Raw genomic sequence first — 23,300 nt, forward strand, 5'->3', positions numbered from 1 at the left:
TAAGGAAAAATTCCTGAACTTGTAATGTCAAATTTATGAGCTGAGACACTACCTCTGTTTTTGCTGCTTGTGGAGAGAAGGCTTTGTTTTAATGCTTTGAAAACACCTTTCTGGAAAATACCCTGATTCTTCAATACCTCAAATTTTTTATTTTTATTTTTTAATAATCTTCCTCAGAAATCATTTTTTAAATAATCTTTTTCAGAAATCAATTTCTAGAAAAATACCTCAGAAAATAATCTTCTGGTCACTACCCTTCTCAGAAATCGAATTCTGGAAATGTAAATCAACCTACAGATATTATGTCTTTGGGCAATTCGATTTATTTTTTTTCTTAAGCTTGAACTTGCTATTAGTAAGCCAAACCATATATCAGTTTCAAATAATACAAAATACATAGCATCAAAGCAAAGAGAAGACCTCATAGTTTCTTCCCCCATGAAATAATTTCGATCTTCACAACCATCCCAATAGTTGACGCAAATGCAATTACATTTTATCTTAATTTTCCTTTTTGTCACTACTTGGTGAACTTGATTTCTCATTATTACTGGATGAATCACCAGAGGGGCCTGGACTATCAATTCCTCTAGGAGCTTTACTTAGAAATTTTACTCCACTGAGAGCACAAAAAAAGCGTGACTGAAAACATAGGCAACAAATAAAAATCTTCACGTGCCACACCCGCTTTGTAGACAAACCACAAAATGACCAAAGGTCCAAAAGCACTAAAAGTTGTAGGCCCAAGAACACAAGCAATAGCTCCAGCAAGACATAAATAGCTTCCAATAATTAAACCCAGTTCAAAAGTTGTATTGTTTTTCCCTTTATCTTTTATGCTTGTCATAATGCCGTCTAGAAATGATTCCAAATAAGGTAGGCCAATTGGTTCATCCTCATAAACAATAGCCTCCAACTTGGAGAAGAGAGCACCTGGGTACAAAACTACCTTCACAATTTGTTATAGATCTGACCTGAAAATATATGAGAATAGAAATAAACCCAAGAAATAACAAGATCTGAATATGGATAAATGCTTCTCGTTATCGATCAAAACCTTAAGGTAGGGCAACACCATACATTCACTCCTTAAGGAAGGAGAACACTCCACAAGCCATATGCTTTTCCACACATTATTCCTTGACATCTCTCAATGGGGAGTCTCTAGCCTCTATATAGGCCTCATACATACAATACCATGGGTCATTACAATGGTTCCCTCAATACCATATATCTAATACCATGGGCTTATTACATTATTGCTAACTACTTGTGGTCCCTTACATGATACGGGTTAACCACTTTATTTATTACTATGGCCCATCCCATTATTACATTATTCCCTTGGGTACCTGTAGAGTCTGAAGATTGTCCTACCATGACATCCTTTTGCCCAATAATCCTTTCTTTTTCATATTAATTTACCATTTAACAAATCCATATCTACCAGGTTTTGATGAAGGTATGCATTAATACGTTTTCTTGTTCATATTTAGTTGTATACCCTATTGTTTTAATTAATGTTGTAATTAGCTACCGAATCAGTATGTTTCTGCAGCTAGTCCGGGATTCCATAGCTGTCTTCATTGTTTGCAAGGTTCCAAAGTTCCAGGTCAGCAACGAAAGCTGCGGATGGATAGAGGATGACTCCCTCATGGATACCTTCCTATCCACTTGAAACTGTTTGCTAAAAGATGCACAAGAGATTGCGGTCAAACTCCGAGTCAACCGCTAGATTAACGCAGAACAGAACCCTAGATCATTTGAAACCTTATCTTTTTTCTTTCAAAATAGAAAAACGATGGTTTCACGATATGATCTTAGATAGGATTAAGAGATATTAGGCTTATGATATTCATACAGTTATGCAAATAGACCTGCTATAAAGCTAATGGCCGCACTGTTATTTGGGTGTGCGCCGAATGATATGTTTTCTGAACAATTTGTGAATTTCGTGTGAATGAATTTCATTTTTGTGTGCAAGCGTTGTACTGATTTCAAGCTCTGAACTGCTATGTGGAGGGACCCTACAAATAGTGGCATGTTTTAATCAAATACAATATGATTTCCTTTAATTATTCAATTGCTCTATTTTTTATGATAATGTTGTATAATGATCTCGAATTGTTATCTGCATAAGAAATTTAATTTGCTTTATACCTAGATTAGACTGTTATTTACTTTTCTTTATACCTGGTACTGCACAATTATTTCCTTTGCTTATTATCCAACATAATTGAAGTGTGTTCAATTCATATATGTTGCTTGGATTACTTTGTTTGAGCAGAAATTGAACAAGCGAGAAGACCTCTCCTAAAACAATTGAGTTCAACAGTATTCCTTCATAGCTGCTAGAGTAAGGTTTCATTTTGCACTTAGAGAATTAGGAGCTGCAACAAAGAGATTTAAGATCAAATCCCAACAATCTAACATAAGTAAAATCACCCTCACATCATCCACAAACTGATTGGATAGAGATTAATTCCTAGGAAACTTAATCAACATCCCTAAGAATTACAACACTAATACAATTGACAAACATCGCCCCATCTTAAGTTTAGACCTTGACAAATACATAACGACCTAGTAAACAACTTCTAAGCACATATTGTGCACCTATACTTCATCAGTCTACGCACCCTGGTTGACAATTTATGATTGCCAATTCAAGGACATTGAATTGACCAAACATTTTGGCGTCGTTGTCGGGGAAGTATAATTAGAAGTAAAAAAAGAAAAGACAAACAAAACCATCATTAATTTAAAACATGACATACGTAGGGCTAGAGACTCTAGGGGTAGATTTTTAGGACGAGGAAGAAGTTTAATTCCCACAAATCCACTCACTCCACCATGATTTCAATATTCCACACCACCTACTCAAACCCGAATTCCATTTAGAGGTAGAAAAAGACTTCCTGAAGTCTCAAGATCAGAAATTCAATCCAAAACTTCACCTAATTCTTCTACTGAAGCTGTAATTGAAGAAAATCCTACATCCCCAACCACATGAGTAATCTTTTTGTCCCCCATTGATGAACAAATCATGGGAGAAGAATTAGAAATTCCTAGTGAAAAGGAGGAATTGGAAACTTATTCTGAACAACCATTGATAGAGGAACCAAAAAGATTGGAAGAACACTATCTTAGCTCCAAAGAATCTATCATGGATGAAGAAGAAGGAGAAGTACACAATTACCATGGTGAAGAGGATAGGAGGATAGGATTGGAGACAAAGGAAGATGAAGAGGTAGAGGTAGAGGTAGAGGAGGGGGTAAAGATAGAGGAAATAATGATCCTTCGGGATTCCCTATTTTTGATGAAGATACAACCCTCATAATGAAAAATATATCACCTTCGATTCTTCCTATTTTCCATGGGAAAAGAAACGAAGATCCAGAGACATTTCTCTTCGAATTTGAAGTATTATGCAGATCATATGACTATCTACATGATTCTCAAAAGTTGAAATTGTTCCCTGCCACATTAAAAGACTAAGCATTAAAATGGTTCATGAGTCTAGGAGTGCATTCCATAACAACATGGGCATAGATAAAGGATGCTTTCTTGGGAAAGTAAGATTATTGTATGCCTAGTAACCTTAAAGATGAAGTCTTCAAAATGACATAGAAAGAAGATGAGAATCTTAAAGACTTGGTAGAAAGATTTGTTTATAATGTTAAAAGAGAAAAAATGGATATTTTGGATGAGAAAACCTTAAAAGCTCTTTTACTCAGAGCTGTTAAAGATGAATGGACTGATTTACTTAACCTAACAGGAAAATGAGATATTTCCCAACTACCATTTGCAGATATTTGTGATTTATGTGTACATATCTCAAGGGGCAAAGAAAGAGTTGGAAAGAGTCTTAGAGACCCTATCTTATCAAGAATAAACAATTTTGTAGCTGGGATAGTTAGTGGGGAAGAAATAGGAAATCTGCTTGATGCCTTTAAAATAGATATTTTAGGGAGCTTAAATGAACAAATAGACACCCTTAAAATACAAAACAAGCAAATTTATGAAAATGTTACATTATTTATCTTCTGTCCCAAATGTCAGAAGAAACATGATCTGAGAGAGTGTCCCTTAGACTCAAAAGCCATAGAAACCTGTGTCATATGTGCAGATAATCATGATACATAGGAATGTCCATCCTTACTAGGTATTAAGTCTGTATTCAATGATGAAGGAATCTCAAAACCAATAGACCCTCTGTACTTTATAGCCAAAATACCATGGCAAAACCCCCAACCAAATCAACCACAAGGATTTAGACCACAACAATTTGCCCAATCTTCACAAAGTAATTGAAATTCAGCATGGTAGCCTTGGGCTCTGCCATAATCACAACCTTGGAATCAAGGATGGAAAAATCCTTATGGAGCCTATGCTCAATATCAACAATTATCACCATCCTACATTCCACCACAATTCTTAACCCTGTCCAATCAAATTCCTAAAACCAATCAATTGCTACAAGTCCCAGTACAGAGTCAAAACACGTAACCTTCCCTACCATTTCCACAAAAATCAAATCAACTGTTGGGTTGTGTTATATTCTTTCCACGACTATCCTACGTAGTGAATTGGGGGGTTAGATGGGGGGCAGATCTCCCTCTTCATTATGTCGATTACGCAGTGGGGGGGGGGGGGCGATAGCCCCCCCTGTCCGGGCGGTTTGAGGGGGGCAGGTAGCCCCCTCTACAGGGTCTAGGGCAGCACCTTGGGAAAAGTTTTTTTGGACCCTATATTAGGTTGGGCGAACCTACCTATGGTTTTCAGTCCATGGTTTTGGACGCGATGGTTTTCAGTCAGTGGTATTGGATGCTTCGACATGTATAAATATGTATTGTAACATTGAAAGGAATATAATGAGAAATCAAGCTGGTAGTCCTGATTTTGGGATCCAGGGGAAAATCTCTGTGTATATGTGTTTTATGTGTTATGCTCTCAAATTGTTCATTTTTTGTGTTCAAGAATTCATATGCAGGTAATTTCTGTACGAGGTTAAAACCTACATTTGGTATCAAAGCTATTTTGTCTTCAAGGGGATGCCTTTGTTGCTGAGGGGTTTCACTTAGGCCTGTGGTATACCCTGTCCAGTGGGAGATTTGCGAGATCGATTCTGGTGGTGAAAGAAGATGGCGAGCAGTGGAAAGATAGAGATCGAGAAATTTAATGGTCAGAGTTTTGAGTTGTGGAAACTCAAGATGGAGGATCTGTTGGTGGATAAAGATCAGTGGATCACGGTAGATCCAGGTACTAAACCAATGGGAGTGTCCAATGAAGAATGGAAGAAGTTGGATTGGAAGGCAAAGAGCACAATACGATTGTGTGTCTTAGATTCAGTATTGCTGAATGTATCGGGGGAAGCTACAACGAAGGCTTTGTGGGACAAGTTAGGGACTTTGTACCAATCTAAGTCTCTGGTGAATAAACTGTTCCTGCGAAAAAAGCTATATAACCTAAGGATGAAAGATGGAGACTCGGTGATAGAGCATCTGAATGCATTTAATTTTGTGGTAAGTCAGTTAGCATCTATTGATATTAAAATTTCAGATGAAGATAAGTGCATCAGTTTGTTATGTTCTCTACCAGATTCATGGGATAGTTTGGTTATTGCAATAGGTAGCAATGCAACTACCTTGCAGTTTGATGAAATAGTCTCTTCCTTGCTGACAGAGGAGATGAGACAGAAAAATATGGAGAGCCAAAATGGTAATTCCTTGTCTGTATGAGGACGGTCCCAGAACATAAAAAAAAAAATTCATCGAGTGGGAGATATAAATCTAGAGGGAGATCTAAATCTCCAGGAAAACCTGTAAAGGTGGTGTGCTGGAAATGCAGAAAGGAAGGGCACTACAAAAGGGACTATAAATCTAAAGCTCCTAATAAAGGAAAGGGATCTGATGATTCTCCTTTCACAGAGGCAAAAACCACCTCAGATGAAGGTGGGGATGTGTACTTGGCTTCTTCAAGTACACTTGTAGATCATGAGGCATGGTTGATTGACTCAGGTGCATCTTTTCATTTCACTCCCCATAGAGAGTGGTTCTACGAGTTTGATAAATACAATGGTGGTGATGTCTTCTTAGGGGATGATAGGAAGGCTAGAATTGTTGGTCTCAGAAAGGTAAAGTTGAAGTTGCAAGGTGGAAGGGTTAGAACACTTCCGGGTATTCTGCATATTCCTGCATTAGCCAAAAATCTGATTTCTGTAAGCAAGTTGGATGATGCAGGTGTAAAAACAATGTTGGAGAAGGATCCTTGCAAGATGGTTCGAGGAGTACTGGTATTGATGCGGGGAGTTTGGACTGGAACCTTGTACAAGCTGCAAGGTAGCACTATTGTTGATGGGTGCAACAGTTCTGTGGTTCCTGAAAGTGGAGTAGAAAATCTAGTGGTCTCTGGATAGAAGACCATGTTGTGGCATCAAAGGCTTGGACATATTGGAGAGAAAGGTCTTCAAATACTTCATGGTAAAGGTATGGTAGAAGGTATGAGTAATAACTCTCTGGATTTTGATTTCTATGAAAATTGTGTATATGGGAAGTAGAATCAGGTGAGTTTCCCCTCTGGTGGTAAGAGGGCGAAACAGATATTAGAGCTTGTGCACAGTGATGTGCTTGGACCTATGAAGGTTCCATCACTAAGTAAGTCTGTGCACTATGTATCATTTATAGATGACTTCTCAAGGAATACATGGATATATTTCCTTAAGAAGAAATCTGAAGTCTTTGACAGGTTTAAAGAATTTAAGGCTCTGGTGGAAAACCAGACAGAGAAGAAGATAAAGGTGCTGAGGACAGATAACAGTGGAGAGTTTTGCAGTTAGGAATTTGAAGAATTCTGTAAGAAGTGTAGTATAGCATAGAAGAAGACTACTCCATATACACCTTAGCAAAATGGAGTTGCAAAAATAATGAACAAGACGTTGATGGAAAGGGAAAGAAGCATGCTCAGTGGTGCCGGGTTAGGACAAGAATTCTGGGTGGAGGTGGTGGAGACAGCATGTTACCTAGTTAACAAATCACCTTCATCAGCGTTGGAGGATAAAACTCCACAAGAGGTATGGACTGGTAAGAAACCCTCTCTTTCACATCTGAGGGTATTTGGATGTGATGCATATGTACATGTTCCAAAGGAGAAACAAACCAAGTTGGATAGTAAATATGAAAAATGCATCTTTATTGGGTATAAGGATGGTTTAAAGGGTTATAAGCTTTGGAACCCAGCAACAAGGAAGGTTGTGTACAGCTGAGATGTGGTGTTCAGAGAGGTGAAAGATGTTATTAAACATGAATTCCAACCAAAGGAACTTGAGAAGATAGATTTTGAGAAAAAGGAGGAAGAATTAGACTCTGCAGTAGAGGAGGAATCAGAGGATGAAGAGCCACAAACTTTGGGTGTAAGAAGATTAGTTTGAGAAAGAAGGCAGCCAGAAAGGTATAGTCCATATACTTTCTGTTCAAAATTTACTTTATCTATTACTGATGGCGATACCAGTACTATGAAGGAAGCAGTAGATTCAGATGATGGAAAACTCTGGAAAGAGGCCATGGTTGATGAAATGGCATCTTTGCACAAAAATGAGGCTTGGGATCTGGTGGAGTTGCCGGCTGGAAGGAAACCCATTGGCAGCAAATGGGTGTTCAAGAAGAAGACAAATGCAGAAGGAAAGGTGGATAAATACAAAGCTCGGTTGGTAGCAAGAGGTTATTCCCAGGTGCCGGGAATTGATTTTGGTGATATTTTTTCTCCTGTTGCCAAGGTAACTTCTATTAGATCACTTTTATTTGTTGCTGCTGCTTTTGATTTTGAGGTAGAGCAGATGGATGTGAAGACAACATTTCTTCACGAGGATCTGGAAGAGGAGATCTACATGAAGCAACCTAAAGGCTTTGCGGTGAAGGGTAAGAAAGAACTGGTATGCAAGTTAAAGAAGTCTTTGTATGGGTTAAAACAGTCACCAAGGATGTGGTATCAGAAATTTAATACATTTATACGGGGACTTGGCTTCACCAGAAGAAAAGCAGATCACTGTGTGTATTTTAAATTAATTGGTGACCGTGTTATTTATCTGGTCTTGTATGTGGATGATACGTTGTTGGTTGGAAATGACAAAGAAATTATCCAGGATTTGAAGACCCAATTGTCCTCCAAATTCAACATGAAAGATCTTGGTGCTGTAAACTATATTTTGGGCATGGAAATTAAAATAGATCGGGCAAAGAGGAATATTTGGTTAAACCAGAGGAAGTATGTTGAGACAATACTGCAGAGGTTTAATATGTAGGATAGTAAACCGGTGAAGGTTCCTATTCCTGTAGGTGTAAAGTTATTTGCTCAACAGTGTCCCAAGACACAAGAAGAGGAAAAGGATATGTCCCATGTTCCATATGCAAGTGCATTCGGTAGCCTGATGTATGCAATGGTCTGTAATATACCAGACATTGCACATGAAGTGGGAGTATTGAGCAAGTTTATGTCAAAACCAAGGAAGGAGCACTGGACAGCAGTGAAGCGGGTTCTCAGGTATTTGCATGGCACTAGTGATGATGGTTTGTGCTACCAAGGAAGACCAGGATTGGACAAAGTGTTGGATATTCGTGGCTTTATTGATGCAGACTGGGCTGGAGATCTGGATCAGAGAATATCTACAAGTGGGTATGTGTTTAACCTATTTGGAGGTGCAGTCAGTTGGATGAGTAAGAAACAATTTGTAGTGGCACTATCAACTACAAAGGCAGAATACATGGCAACCACTCATGTAAGCAAGGAAGCAGTTTGGTTGTAGAAATTATGTTCAAGTATGGGGTTAATACAGGGAGCTATAAGGATAGATTGTGATAGCCAAAGTGAAATTTTCTTGGCAAAGAACCTTGCTTACCATTCAAAGACAAAGCACATTGATGTTTAGTATCACTTTGTGAGGGATATGATAGAAGACAAAAGGTGTTTCTGGTAAAGGTGGACACTTTGAAGAATACCGCAAATGCATTGAAAAAATCTGTGAGCTCTGAGAAGTTCTCTTGGTGTAGAGAAACAATGGGTGTTTCAGGGCTGGAAAAATGACTAAGCTCTCCTGTGCCCCCCTGTGGAAAGAAAACAACAAGTGGGAGAATTTTGGGTTGTGTTATATTCTTTCCACGACTAACCTACATAGTGAACTTCGGGGTAAGAGGGGGGGCAGAGCCCCCCCTTCATTGTGTCGATTTCACAATGGGGGGGTCACAAGGGGGGCAGTAGCCCCCCTTGTCTGGGGGGTTTGAGGGGGGCGGGTAGCCCCCCTGTATAGGGTCCGGGGCAGCGCCCCAGGAATTTTTTTTTTTGGACCCTATATTAGGTTGGGCAAACCTACCTATGGTTTTTGGTCCATAGTTTTGGACGCGATGGTTTTCAGTCCATGGTATTGGATGCTTTGGCATGTATAAATATGTATTGTAACATTAAAATGAATATAATGAAAAATCAAGCTGGTAGTCCCGGTTTTGGGATCCAGGGGAAATCTCTGTGTATATGTGTTTTATGTGTTATGCTCTTGCATTGTTTATTTTCTGTGTTCAAGAATTCGTATGTAGGTAATTTCTGTATGGGGTTAAAACCTACATCAACTACCCACTCAACCACTTCCAAATCCTAATAATAAAGTACCACAACAACCAGTATACAACATGGAGGGTCAGAATCCTCAAACTTATGTAATAGCCCCACTAGACCTAAACAATGTCCAATTAAGGTCTAGAAGGGTATTACCAAAAAAACCTCCCATTTCATTCAAAAAACAAAATCGGATCTTCAAAAACATAAGAATCAATTAGAGGAAGGGGAGACTTCTCTCCCTCAAAAAGAAACTAGACAAACAAAAGAAATTCCAATAAATTCTCCCATCATAGAACAACCTTCAATATCAGTTAAACCATCTTTCCCAGAAAGGTTGAAAATCAATGGAGGAGTAGAGGAACAAATTATCTTACCTGATTACAATATGATGGATAAATTGAGAAATGTTTGTATTAAGATTCCTTTATTGCAAGCCATAAAAGAAATGCCAATTATTGCAAAAACAGTTAAGGAATTAAGTACACAACGATCAGGGAGAAGAAGAAAAGATATAAAAATAATTCAGTTAGTCAGAAAAATTGTAGACATTATGATGGGGAAGACAACAATCCAAAAATATTTAGACCCAAGAAGCCCCATTTTAAAAATTCACATCAACGAAATTGAAATACCAAACACACTGATTGACCTAGGGGAAGCTATAAACATAATGAGCAAACAAGTTATGGACACACTTAGGCTTCCTAACCTTCAATACACACCAACTTTGTTGCAATTAGCAGATAGATCTGTTATTAAACCAGATGGTGTGTTAGAGGATGTTTGTGTATCCTTAGATTCTTGGGAATATCCTGTTGATTTCATGGTCTTAACACCCAAGAACAATCTAGGAGGACATCCCTTAATTCTAGGAAGGCCTTGGTTGGCTACAACAGATGATTTCATCGGCTGTAGGTTAGGTGATATGTTTATCTCAAATGGAAATTCTCCAAATAAATTTACATTATACCCCCCTGCAAGAACAACAATAGATACAGAAACTGAAGAATGGGTAGAAGATGGAGAAGACATACAACCTATTTTTGTCACTGAACAAGTAGAAGAGGAAGAAAAACTTTTAAATCTGCTAGAAAATAATGAATCTTCCTCACATTATGAGCGTAGTCGAAATGAATATCTCTCCTCCAAACAAGTATCATTATTTTCCATGGAAAAATATGGGAATTCATCGATAGAAATCTTTCCAGGAAAAACCTTAAATTCCAATAAAAACTTGGAAGACATTCAAAAGAAACAATTGATAGAAATTTTATAGAAACATTCTTCTAATTTTGCATGGGAATATACTAACATGAGAGGGATTGATCCTAAGACTTGCATACATCATATCTACATTGAACAAAATGAAAGACTAGTTAGACAACCTCAGTGAAGAATGAACCCAAATCTAAAAGAAATTGTTAAGGAAGAATTGCAAAAATTATTAAATTCAAATTTCATATATCCAATATCTGACAGTCAGTGGTGTTATCACTCAGAATTTTCTCAAGGTTAAAGAAACAAATTTCCGAGGTAACCACAAACCGATCTTTTAGGCTTAGGCTCTAGCCAACCTAAGTCTATAGAGGTCTCTCTCTTTATGATTTAAGTTTGTTTTGGGTGGGATTTTATGCTAGTTCTTAGTGTTCATAAGGTTTTAAATTTGGTTAGGTGGTGGAATTATAGGAACAGATCAATGGAGCAGGGCCTTCAAGCCATTGGGCTATGGATTCAATCAAAGGATGGCTTAACTGGACCAGATCACTAAAGGGAGTGTTCACAGGGCAGGCTAGCAAAGCAAAAGGCAAATCTTCAGGTTCAATGGATGAGATAGTCCTAACTAGGGTGAAAGGGAAATGAAGAATCCTTAGACCAGGATCAAGATGAAGAGAAGGAAGTGATCATGAGAAAAGGGCAACTAAGAATCCTTTACTATAGACCGAGGGGGAAACTACAGAAGTAAGGGAGCATTTAAGAATTCCCTAACTAAGATAGTTTAGCAGAAAACATTAAGAATGTAAACAGTCAAGACAGAGTGCATTAAAGCAAGTTCTGAAATATCATTCCTAGTTTACCATTCATATTTCATAGAAACAAATATGATTATTAATAAACATAAAGAAAAACAATAATACACAAGAGAGAAAATACTTATTTGATTTCCGCTTTACACAAGAATCCTGTGAAATGTCTTTACTTTATTCCTTGATCCAGCAAGCCAATCCAGTCTTGATACAATAACACTTTAACTTGATAGGAAAATGTCTATAGAAATGTCTTTGAATCCACCCAAAATACTTCAAATGAAGAAATATTTATACAAATTCTAAACTAAAATATCTTGAAAAAATATCAAGATTAGTTTTACAAATATCTCAAATTGTTTTACACTAATAGAACTTAAATAAAGGACATTCAAAACTAATGAATCTATTTGGCATTATTTTTATGGATTTATGGTGACAAAGAAGAGAAAATCAAATTTGATAGCAACTCTTAATTGATGATGAGGCATCCCAGTCACTAACTACATCCTTTCTGTGTGCATTCTACTCCAACAATTCAGCAAAATTAGGGTCCATTGACAACTTTTATATCTCAATCCAAGATAGATATGTAAAACATGAAAGAGGTTATTGTAGATAAGTATGTTTTTGACATAAACCTCTATCTGTTTCGTAAAATTCAGCTCCATCTATTCACAATATTCTCTGCAAAATGATGTCATAAATAGGACTTTACAGAGTCTGAAAAATGGCTGTGAAGATATGCACTTATCTCACTTTTGGTAATACCTATGTAAAAAGTGAGATAGGTTTTTGTAGAATATCATTTTAGGAACACAAACCTCCTCTAGTTTCTCAAATTTCATCTTGTATTAGCCACAATAGTTTCTGTAAAACTGTGACTTAAACAGGAAATTTATGAAGAATGTACTATTTCTGCTCTGATTTCATCTTTTAACCTTAAATTTATTTTAACTGTTTTTCACTTTTACTTTGTATAAACTTCATTGTTGCTGGTGAAATTGTTTTCATTTCTATTTAACCCTTACTGCCTCCATGTTTACTTTTAATGTTTACTTTTACTGCTCTATTTTTTCATCTATCTTCACTTTGACATGAATATGTATGCTTTGTAACTGTCTTCCCTGCGGTTTGTCTTCATGATAGCTGATTTACTTGACTTGGTCTTTAATATGATACTCTTTAACCCTGATACACTTTGACTATTCTTTGCTGTGTATTTTTACCTTCACTGTGTATTTTAGGTTTCTACTGTCTATTTCAACAGTAAATCATTTAATTTCATGTTTCCTCTGCTTGTCTTTTAACAATATGTTTTATTTTCCATCTCTATTTGAATAGATTTGATAACAATCTTGGAGTAAACAGGTCTTATGACTAGTATTAAGATTTTTTATCCAAGGTTATGATCTTTTGATTGCTTGTAAAACAAAACAAACTATTAGGAAAACGTTGGGTTGACAAGGAGGGTCATTAATGGCTTTAACGAGCTTTATAGGTCTATGGAGTGAGTCCAAAGTGATTTTGACAATTGTGGAGGAGCCAAGATTGGTGCAGCAACTTTAGGAGGTTATGGAGCAGCCACAACAAGGGAAGCTGAGAGGAGATCGAGCAGAGACATCTACTCATGCAGAGACATCCAGTAGGGGGAAACTTCGAGCCAGGTGGGTTGAGGGATCACATGCAGCCATACCTCCAGGTAGGAGGTGGGGTGATGTGGATTGATCGTCCCAAGGAGGAGGGGTAGGATCCTTGAGGTACCCAACTGCTTGGATGAGACCTTGCTACGGGATCCCCAATGTGGAGTAGCAGGAACTGACTGATTGGATAGAGACAGATGTGGATGGAGCGGCAGAGAGAGTGACAATGTAGGGAATCCCAGGAAAGCGCATAGCTAGTAGGCTGCAACAATGCGAGAGGCACAAGTGTTTTACACAGTGCTAGGTGGCACATAGAGGTGTGCAATGGTGCGAGATGCATGGAGATGTTGCAGTAGCGCAGATGTCAGAGAGGGAGCACTTGTCAGCAGCAGGTAGAACTTCAGCATCAGAGTATGTTCCTAGCCCAACAGAGTGGTCAGTTGGGAGTGTTTTTGTTCCAAGTGTTGTTGGAGCAAAGTGGACTGGGAAAATGTGTTGCATGTAGAACATTCCAGAGTTGCAGGATAGGGGTTGCAGATAATCCATATCTTGTTGAGAGGGAGTGTTCAAAATGCAACAAGATGATGGAGCTTAGTGGAAAGGAGTCGCCTTCACTAAGTGGGCCCGCAGGCTATTTTTGGCGCAAAGCCTATTTTTAGACTATGTCTATTTTTAGACATATGGATCATGGTCTATGAGTTGCAGTATATTGTTTATGGATGATTGGTCATGTTGGGAAAAAATAGATGGACTTCTATTTTTGGTTCATAGCAGAGTGATCAGAGTCTATTTTTAGACTGCGAGGCTAAAAATAGAAACAGTCAAATATTATTAGCCCTTAATAATATTTGGACTCTAAACATTATCTTATTCTCTTGGAGCACTTCAGTTCGAGCTACGGATGTGGAAAATGCAGCTGAAAAAAGGAATCACGTGGTTTCTTATGTGTTAGTTGAGCTATTGCATGGAGGACTTCAGTTAGAACTCATGCATGTGAGTTCTATGGAGTTGGATGTGGAGTTGATGGAGTTGTGTTCAGTTTGACTTAGTTGAACTAGTTGTATTTAGTCTAAATAAATAATACACTAGTGATGAGTTGTGTGAATTAAATATTAATTAATTCACTAATTATTAACTCATAAAGAAACTAAAGAATACATCATTTAACTCAGTGCATGGACAGTTCAACATAGACAGGTGTTAGAGGTAAGTGAAAGGGTGAGTTGTGACTATCAGTTGTGCATGAGATTTGCACATGCATGGATTGAGTAATGCCAATGAGGATTGCGTAGTGTGGGACAATACCAAGGCAATTGTAGCTTGTTCTCACGTGATTTTCACTAGGGATTGCGTAGTGGAGGCAGGCAAAGCAACGAAGGAGATTTGAACCTGTGACTTGTTCGGATCTAAGCTAGTTTTGTGTGTAACAGGTGGAGATAGTACTAAGTACTTGTGAAGAGTATTGTACTATGTATTGTTACATGTTCTCAATCATTATAATATACAGATAGTGTGGGGTTTTCAGCTGTATGCTTTCCCCGGGTTACATATTGTGTTAATGTGTGCATGCGATTGATGTTTCATGATTTTTGATGCTGCTAAATTGATGATCAACGTAGAGGAGGTTATGTATTATGCATGTATTCCGCAATAGTGTATAATTGGGATAATCTCTGTGAATAAGTGTTTATTATTCAAAATTTCTACATGAATTGCACTAAGCATAATGTGTTTTTGTGTTTTGTTTGCTTTTCGCATACATACATTATAACTTAGGCTAAAAAGTGTTTTTTGGGTTTTTTTAGAAAAAGTGGTTTACATGGGGGTAATTGCTTTTCCAAGGAAAATAGAGTTTTATCCTTTAGGAAAAGGGGTTTATTTAGGGAAAATGAGGGGAAGTGAAGGGGGGAAATGTTTATGAGGGTCTTTTTAGTACTTAAGATCTATAAGTCATTAGGCCGAGGGTCTGGTCCCTTCAGAAGTCAGAGAAATGCTTTGAGCCCCTTTGACTTAAGATTTTGGGTACTTAAAACTTATTGTGGGAAATTAGTTAAGTAAAAAGTGAAGTGAATGAGGGAAGTTAATTAATTGCCTTTGTAAGTTTTACACATGCTCAATTTCCCATTTACATTTGGAACTTTCATGATGAGAATGATTAATATGTTTTTTTGTGTAACAATCATCATAATTTCTGCAACCTTTCTTCTACTTACCCATCTACTCACCCTACCATTTTTACTTCTCTTTATTAGGGTTCACTTAAGCTGGCAAACCCTTAACAAAACATTTTCTTTCCTTTTACAATAGTAATCTAATTAAGTCCAACCTTATTACATCCAAAGGCTCAGATTAAACAGTTGAGCTACTTTTATTCACTCTACCTAATCTAATTATCTGCCAAGATTACAATGTTTGGTCAGATTTTATTCTCTATATATAAACATAAAATTGAATGCATGAAATAGTCAAGTTTAAACATTTTGACTATCATGGATATTGGCAAAGGTAACAAGCTGCACACAATCATTTATTCTTCATCAAAAGTAACTAGGAGTGGCATTTTGACTTGCACACTTTCATGGTCTTTTCTTTTCTTGGGGTTCATTTTTTCATCATTTTTTACCCTTTTTATTCTTTTTGTCCTTTGATTTTTCTTTTAGGACACACCCTCTTTACATTTTTTAATTTTTTGAATATGGAAAACATTTGCAAAAAAGAAAAGGTATGTACATATTACAGGTTTAAACTCAACCATTCAAAAATTATGACTCCTATTGGTATAGGAACCTAACAGTGGCTCCACTTAGGGATGACATTTCCTGGTGAAATGTCAAGAACTTGTAGATCAATGGCCTTCTGAATTACTGTGATCTTACTCTGCAACTTTTTCCTTTTCACTTTTCTGCATTATTGCTATTTATGATAGTGAGACTTTTGAAGCTTAGGGCCTTCTCTTCGGGCTTCAACTCCAAAAATTACCATCCAATCAACACTAAACATTTTGAAAAATATAATATGTACAAGTGATTAGTGAAATCAGTAACTAGGATCTATGTAGTGCTTAAGCATTCGACCATTAATTGGTCCTCCTACTTCTGTGCCATTCAATTCTTTGAGGAAAAAAGCATTATTGCCTTTAAAAGCATAAATGATATAAGGGCCTTTCCATAGGAAGTCAAACTTCCCATGTTTACCTTTATCCTCCCTTCTTGAGTCCCATTTCAAAACTTTATCTCCTAGGTAAAAATCATCTGCCTTAGTCCTTTCGTCAAAAGCTTTCTTGATTCTTTCCTGCACAATCTGGGATCTGACATACACTTCTTCCCTGGTCTGCTGTAAGTGAATTGTCTAGTTGATTCTCCTTTGAATATCATTTGGCTCAACTTGCACTTCTTGGAGTAATTTCATCACTGGAGTTCGAAAGGAAGATGGGAAAACAACCTCCATTCCATAAACTAATTGATAAGGACTGGTGCCAATGGATTTCTTTGTGGTCAGTCTATATGCCCACAGGGAATTTACTAGCTTCTTGTTCTAGGTTTTCTTGTTATCCTCCAACAATTTTTTGATGATGTTCACTAAGCTCTTGTTGGAAGACTCTGCTAGTCCATTTCCTTTGGGATAGTAGGCTGTGGAGTGACCCTGGGTTATATGATATTTGTTATAGAAATCAATCATTCTCTTGGATTTGAAAGCTGCTACATTTCAAATGATGATTTTGGTGGGGCATATGAATTTGGACAGAATGTTGGTCTCAGGAAGTTTATTATGATAGTGTCAGTGGCTTGTCATGAGGGTATGGCGTCTATCCATTTGGTAAAGTAATCTGTAGTAGTGAGAATCCATTTATGTTGGGCAGAGGAAGGTGGATGGATTTCTCCATTGAAGTCAAGACCCCACTATTGAAATGGTGCTTCAACAGATATTGGCTTCAAGGGTAATGGTAACAGTTTTTTCTTTCCTTAAAAAATATGACATTTATGACATGAGGTTACAAATTTCCTTACATCAAAAAACAGAGTGGGCCAATAAAAACCGGCTCTTAGGATCTTGCCAGCTGTGGTTTTCCAGTAAATATGTCCCCCACAGTCACCTACATGAAACTCTTGTACTATTTTGTCAGATTATTCTTTTAATAAACAGTTAAGAAGGATGCCTTCATGATTTTTCCAAAATAAAGCATTGTCAATTATGAAAAACTTCAAAGATTTCATTTTTAAGAACCTACTTTTAGTCCTGGATAGTTCTAGAGGAGCTTGTATATTTTGTAGAATGTATATAATGTCAACATATCCTGGTGAGTTAGTAAAGGCCCAGCTGATTGGTGGAGTCGCCATCTTATCTTCATTATCCAATTCTGCAATAAAATTTATGTTTAGGGCCTGATAGTTCGACTCAGCCATGAGCTTGCCTAAACCTTGGCCTTTGATCAGTTTTGTAGGTTTAATTTCTAATTCATATTCTAATATAGTAGCTATCCATTTCCCTCTCTTTCCATTTGGACCATCCTGTGTTAGGATGTCTTTGACTACAGCATTGGGAACATAAGCTATTACATGAGAATATAGGATGTAAACTTTGAAATCTTTGATGGCTTTGACTAGAGAAAAATCTTGCTTTTCTATTATATTGTACTTTAAAGGTGCATCCCTCAGGGATTTGCTAAAGAAGGAAATAGGTTGTTCAAAACCCTGATCATTCTTTTGCAGTAGAACTGCAACAATTGTGTGTTCTAAGGCAAAAGAAAATATAATGAAATCCTTATCAAACATTGGACTGATTAGAACTGGTGTTTGTGTCAAGGCTAGCTTAATATCTTCAAAAGGCCTCTTAGCCTCAAGTGTCCATTTAATATGCGAATCTTTCTTTAACATGTTATTTAATAGTCTAATTAGTTCTACTAAGTTAGAAATAAATCTTCTCAGAAAGTTTATTTTACCTTAAAAAGCTTGTATTTCTCTGACGCTCCTAGGATGTGGTATCTATAAGATGGCTTCAATTCTTGTAGGATCTATTCGGATACCATCTTTAGAGATTATGTGGCCTAATAGTTTTCCCCCTTCCGACCCAAATAAATATTTTTTAGGATTCAAAGAAATTCCATACTTCCTATACTTGGTGAAGACCTGCCTTAGATGATCTAGGTGTTGTTCATCATATTTAGAGAATACCGTGATATCATCTACGTATAATACGAGGAAGTCGTGGATTTCCTTAGCAAAAGCTATATTCATAGCTCTTTGAAAGGTGGCCCCTGCATCCTTTAACCCAAAAGGAATCTTCACATACATGAAAGTGCCCCAAGGAGTGGTGAATGCAGTCTTTGCCTGATCGTCTAGGTGGACTAAAATCTGGTTATAACCAAAGAATCCATCTAACAATGATATTTTGGTCGAACCTACTACCCTTTGTAATATGTGATGCATCTTGGGAAGGGGGTAGTTATCCTTGAGTGGAACTTTATTGAGATTCCTAAGGTCAACACACAATCTAATTTCGCTAGTTTTCTTTCTTGTGGGTACCAAATTAGAAACCCAATCAGAGAATCTGATTGGTGCTATGATCTTGGATTTGTACATTCTTTTGATTTCCTTTTCAATAGAAGGCAGTAGAATAGGATTAATTCTGCTAAGATTCTATCTAAAAGGTTTTTGGTTTTCTTTTAAGTGGATGGTGTGTTGTATTATGCTGGTGTCATAGGACTTGAGGTCCTCATAGCTCCAAGCAAAAACATCTTTGAATTCCTTTAACAGTTCTATGCATTTCATTTTTTCATTAGGAGGTAAAGACTTTGAAAGTTTTATCAATTTAGGATCTTCTTCAGAGCCTATGTTACACTCCTCTATGTCAGCCTTTAAGGGTTCCATTTTTGGCTTTTTGAATCAAACAAGTCCTCCAAAGGAGTTAATCCTTTGGGCAAAAAATTGTCTTTGAGATTGATGATTTCAGAGTCTTCGTCAATTATCTCATCAATTTCAATTTGCTTTAGGTTTTGAATATCTGATTTTGTAAACTTTGTGGGATGGAATCTATCTATCTCTTCCTCTTCTAATTTGTTAATTTCTATTTTATCTGTAAAATCAAGATCTAATGTTATGTCAGTATCTATGTTGCTATTTACAAATTCTTCATCTAAAGTTAGAAAATTGTTTATTTGTTGGTCATTAGTGAATACTTTCTAGTTTTTTAAGTTGTCACGGATAGCAAGTCTGTGCCTAACCTCATCATTGTACTGATGGTTAGGTTGAAATGACAACTTACAAGTGCTAGAAAACATAGCTAAGCTATGAGCTTGCATATTGTGTTTTATTGGGATGATCGAAAGCTTAGTTTCTAAAAAAGTATTTAGTATTTCTACAATTGTTCCTCTATAAAAACCTAACCTAGGATCTCTAGTCATATATACAGCGTTGATTTGTTTGATAACCAACTCAGAATCTCCCATAATAGAAACTCTTATGGCTTCTAGCCTTTTAACCAATTTGAGACCTAAAAGAAGTGCTTCGTACTCAACCATGTTGTTAGTGCATTTGAACTTTAACCTGTAGGCATGACCCTCTAAGTGATCATTCTCTAAATTGTAAATCCACACTCTTGCTCCTGCACCTAATTTTTTCACTAACCCATCGAATTCAAGATGCCATAGAATTTCATGTTCATAATTCTTACTGTCTGGGAGAACAAAATATTCTTTAACTAAGATATCTTGATCATCTTTATTATCTAAAAGCTCTTGAATTTGGACCGTTTGATTTTGTTACAACTGCAATTTCTTTTGGTTCTGAAGTTGTTTGAAGTGTCTTCTTGGTTTGGTTCAGCATTATACAGAATGAAAGAATTGATGTCAGAATGCATGGAATATATAGGAAAGTTTTGAGGCCTGGCCTGGCTACTCACTACATACTTCATCAGGGTCTCTCGGTACAGTTTTTTAAGATGTCCAAAGACTGAAATTGTGGCATATGACATGTCAAGTTGCAGAGATCCTTGGAGTTTGGTCCCCCATGATATAGACAAGAGCATGCCATATTTAGGTGGTATATCAGAGACAACTATGTCCAGAAGAATGGTCTTAGCAAGATACTGTGCTAGGGAAACACACAAATCTTTTATAAGTCCTAGACACTTAAATTGACTCGAATCAAATGAAAACAGGTCCTTGTAAGGCATAGTGATATCCAAGTTTAGTTTCTCCGTAACAGATTTAGGCATTAGATTGTGTGAAGCCCCAGAGTCTAGCATATCATTGCGTAGGATTTTGTCGTGGATGTTAAGGCTACTATAAAAGGGTGGTATCCCTCCTTCCACTGGTTTTCCATTAACATCAAGACTGAAAATTAACTCAGGATGATCATCAAATAAGTTAACAAATTATTCATTCTCAACGAAGTTTAAATATTTTCTTATTTGAGATTTGTAAGTTTCATGTTTAATCAATTTTGTTAAAGGAACTGATATTTTCAATTTGGCTACCTCTACCCCCAAATTGAAAGAAAAAGGGGATTTCTCTGTTTGAAGGTTTGGAATTTTAACAGTAGGGCTTGTAGTATTTTGTTCTTCTTTTTCAGTGTTTAGAGTCCTTTTTAGTGGATTTTATAATATAATTTCTAGAGACTGTTCCATTGTTTCATTGGAGGGAACTAAAGTGGAAGGTTGCTCGTTAGGAGGTTGGTCATTGGTTACATCTACAATAGTGGGACTGGGAGGGTTCTGATTTGGTTTAGAGAGGATTTGGAGAGTTTTTGTAATTGGAACTGTTTTAATTTTATTAGGCTGATTCGGTACTGCTTTCTTATTTTGCTCCAGAGAATTAGTGTTCTTTTTGCTCCTCAAATTATATTGTTTATGGACTTTGAAGATAGCAGAATCATACCCTTGCTTGTAGTCAAATGATTCTCCAGTTTGGGTCTGGAACTGCTTAAGCATGTGTAATTACTGATCATCTTTAGGCAAAAAGATAGTTTCCTCCTCATGTAATCCCATTAAGTTAATTTGTGTATCTTGTTCAGGGTCTTCTGAATGGGAAGTTTCAACATAGTTTTCTTGGAAAGGGGGTCTAATATTCTGATCAGGTCCATTTTTTCCGGTGTTCTAGTTTTGGTTCTTTCTAAAGTTTGGATTTCTCACTGGAGGTGCTTGTTGGTTGTCCCAGTGAGGCTTCCTTTTGATGTTCTCCATCCTATCCATAATTTTTTCCATTCCTTTGGCTAGGGCATCCATTTTAAGGTCAAAGGGTGTAGTTTCTTCTTTCAAGGGTGCTCTTCATTTGTTTCTAACCCTAGCCCTTTTTGCTAGCAGATTAGCTTCTACACTAACTGCTACACTCTGCATATCTTCTAGAGTTGGTGGATTTCTTTCTCTAAGTTGAAATGCCATATCAGTGTCAAAGCCGTTTGGAAACTTTATTAGAGCTAAGCCAGGTGGGGGTCTAAGGTCGACTAGTATTGCATTATATACACTATTAAATCTAGTACAGTAGTCCTGAATTGTTTCATTTGGTCCTCTCCTAATGTTTTCATACTCTAAAAGAATTTGAAGAGGGTTCTTTTTCTTTTCCCATCTATGTAAAAATTGTTGGTAAAAAACTTCTAAACTATCTATACTATTGTTAGGTAGAGATCTAAACCATGTTCTCACATTGCCAGCTAGAGTTTGGGAAAAAATTCTCATTTGGACATCTCCAATATCAATTTCATGCAATTCGAAATGATTTGTCATCTTTCTTGTATGTTGTTGTGCTGTGTAGGATCCTGTGCCATCAAATAGGGTAATTTTACTCTGGTAGTCTTGTGGCATGGCACCTTGTGGAGCAGGCATCACAAGAGGGGCATATCTATTTGCCATGGCTCTAAGTTGGGCAGGACTGAGAACTGGAGTTTGGGTTCCCGGGGGTGGTACAGAGGTTGATGGGGAACTGGGGGTGATAGGTGTTTGATGGGTAGTGATAGGTTGATGGGGAAGTGAAGGTATGGAGGTGTGGATTGATCTTTAGAGATGTGAGGGAATAGTGGTGAACTAAAAGAAGTTGAAGTTGTGTCAGAAAGTTTAGGGATCTCAACAGTAATGAGGGATGACTGAGGGGAATTTAGAAGATACTGGTCAATTGACAAGTTTGCCCTTCGGACTTCAAGTTCAGCTGTAAATTTTGGATCTAGAACTACGTCATCAAGTGCACTCTCAGACCTAGTTATAAATAGGGAAAGGTCAAAATATTCGTCAAAGGGGAGGTCTTCTAAAAACAACCACCCATTCGGGCAGGAATCTGCTTTAATTGAAGGTGTAGGACTGACTGAACTTTCTTGTCTCCTAGGTATTCTTGAAATTAGATTAGGATTTTCAAATACTGGGGGAGGGTTTGGATCAGGGTTGGCCCTATTATAATGAGTTCTCCTTGAAGCCTGATTTAAAGCTTTTCCTAATTACTTTCTTTTTTGTGTAATTTGATAAATAAATTCTAATAAACCCTTCAAGAGGCTTGAAATAAAAATTTGAAATTTCTCAAGGGTTTATTAAGACTGAGGGTTTGAATCCCCAGTATGGTTTCCACCATGTTATCACTCATAATTTTTTCAATATTAAAGAAAGAAATTTTCGAGGTAACCACAAACCAATCTTTTAGGCTTAGGCTCTAGCCAACCTAAATCTAGAGAGGGCTCTCTCTTTATGATTTAGCATTGTTTCGAGTGGGATTTTAGGCTAGTTCTTAGTGTTCATAAGATTTTGAATTTGGCTGGGTGGTGGAATTCTAGGAACATATGGATGGAGGAAGGTCTTCAAGCCATTGGGCTATGGAGTCAATCAAAGGATGGCTTAACTGGACCAAATCACTAAAGGGAGTGTTCACAGGGCACACTAGCAAAGCAAAAGGCAAATCTTCAGGTTCAATGGATGAGATAGTCTTAACCAGGGTGAAAGGGCAATGAAGAATCCTTAGACCGAGATCAAGATGAAGAGAAGGAAGTGATCATGAGCAAAGGGAAACTAAGAATCCTTTACTATAGACCGAGGGGGAAACTATGGAAGTAAG

At 37.1% G+C, this 23,300-nt stretch overlaps 1 pseudogene; it reads right to left on the bottom strand.

Annotated features, from left to right (window-relative positions):
* Positions 1 to 501: 501 nt before the first annotated feature.
* LOC149219031 (uncharacterized) overlaps positions 502 to 23,300 on the bottom strand; it is a 53,478-nt pseudogene continuing 30,679 nt past the window's right edge.

This window comes from Pinus tabuliformis, chromosome Q (genome assembly GCF_031772625.1).
Source record: "Pinus tabuliformis cultivar Carrire ecotype Pingquan chromosome Q, CPIR1, whole genome shotgun sequence".
Lineage (NCBI taxonomy): Eukaryota > Viridiplantae > Streptophyta > Pinopsida > Pinales > Pinaceae > Pinus > Pinus tabuliformis.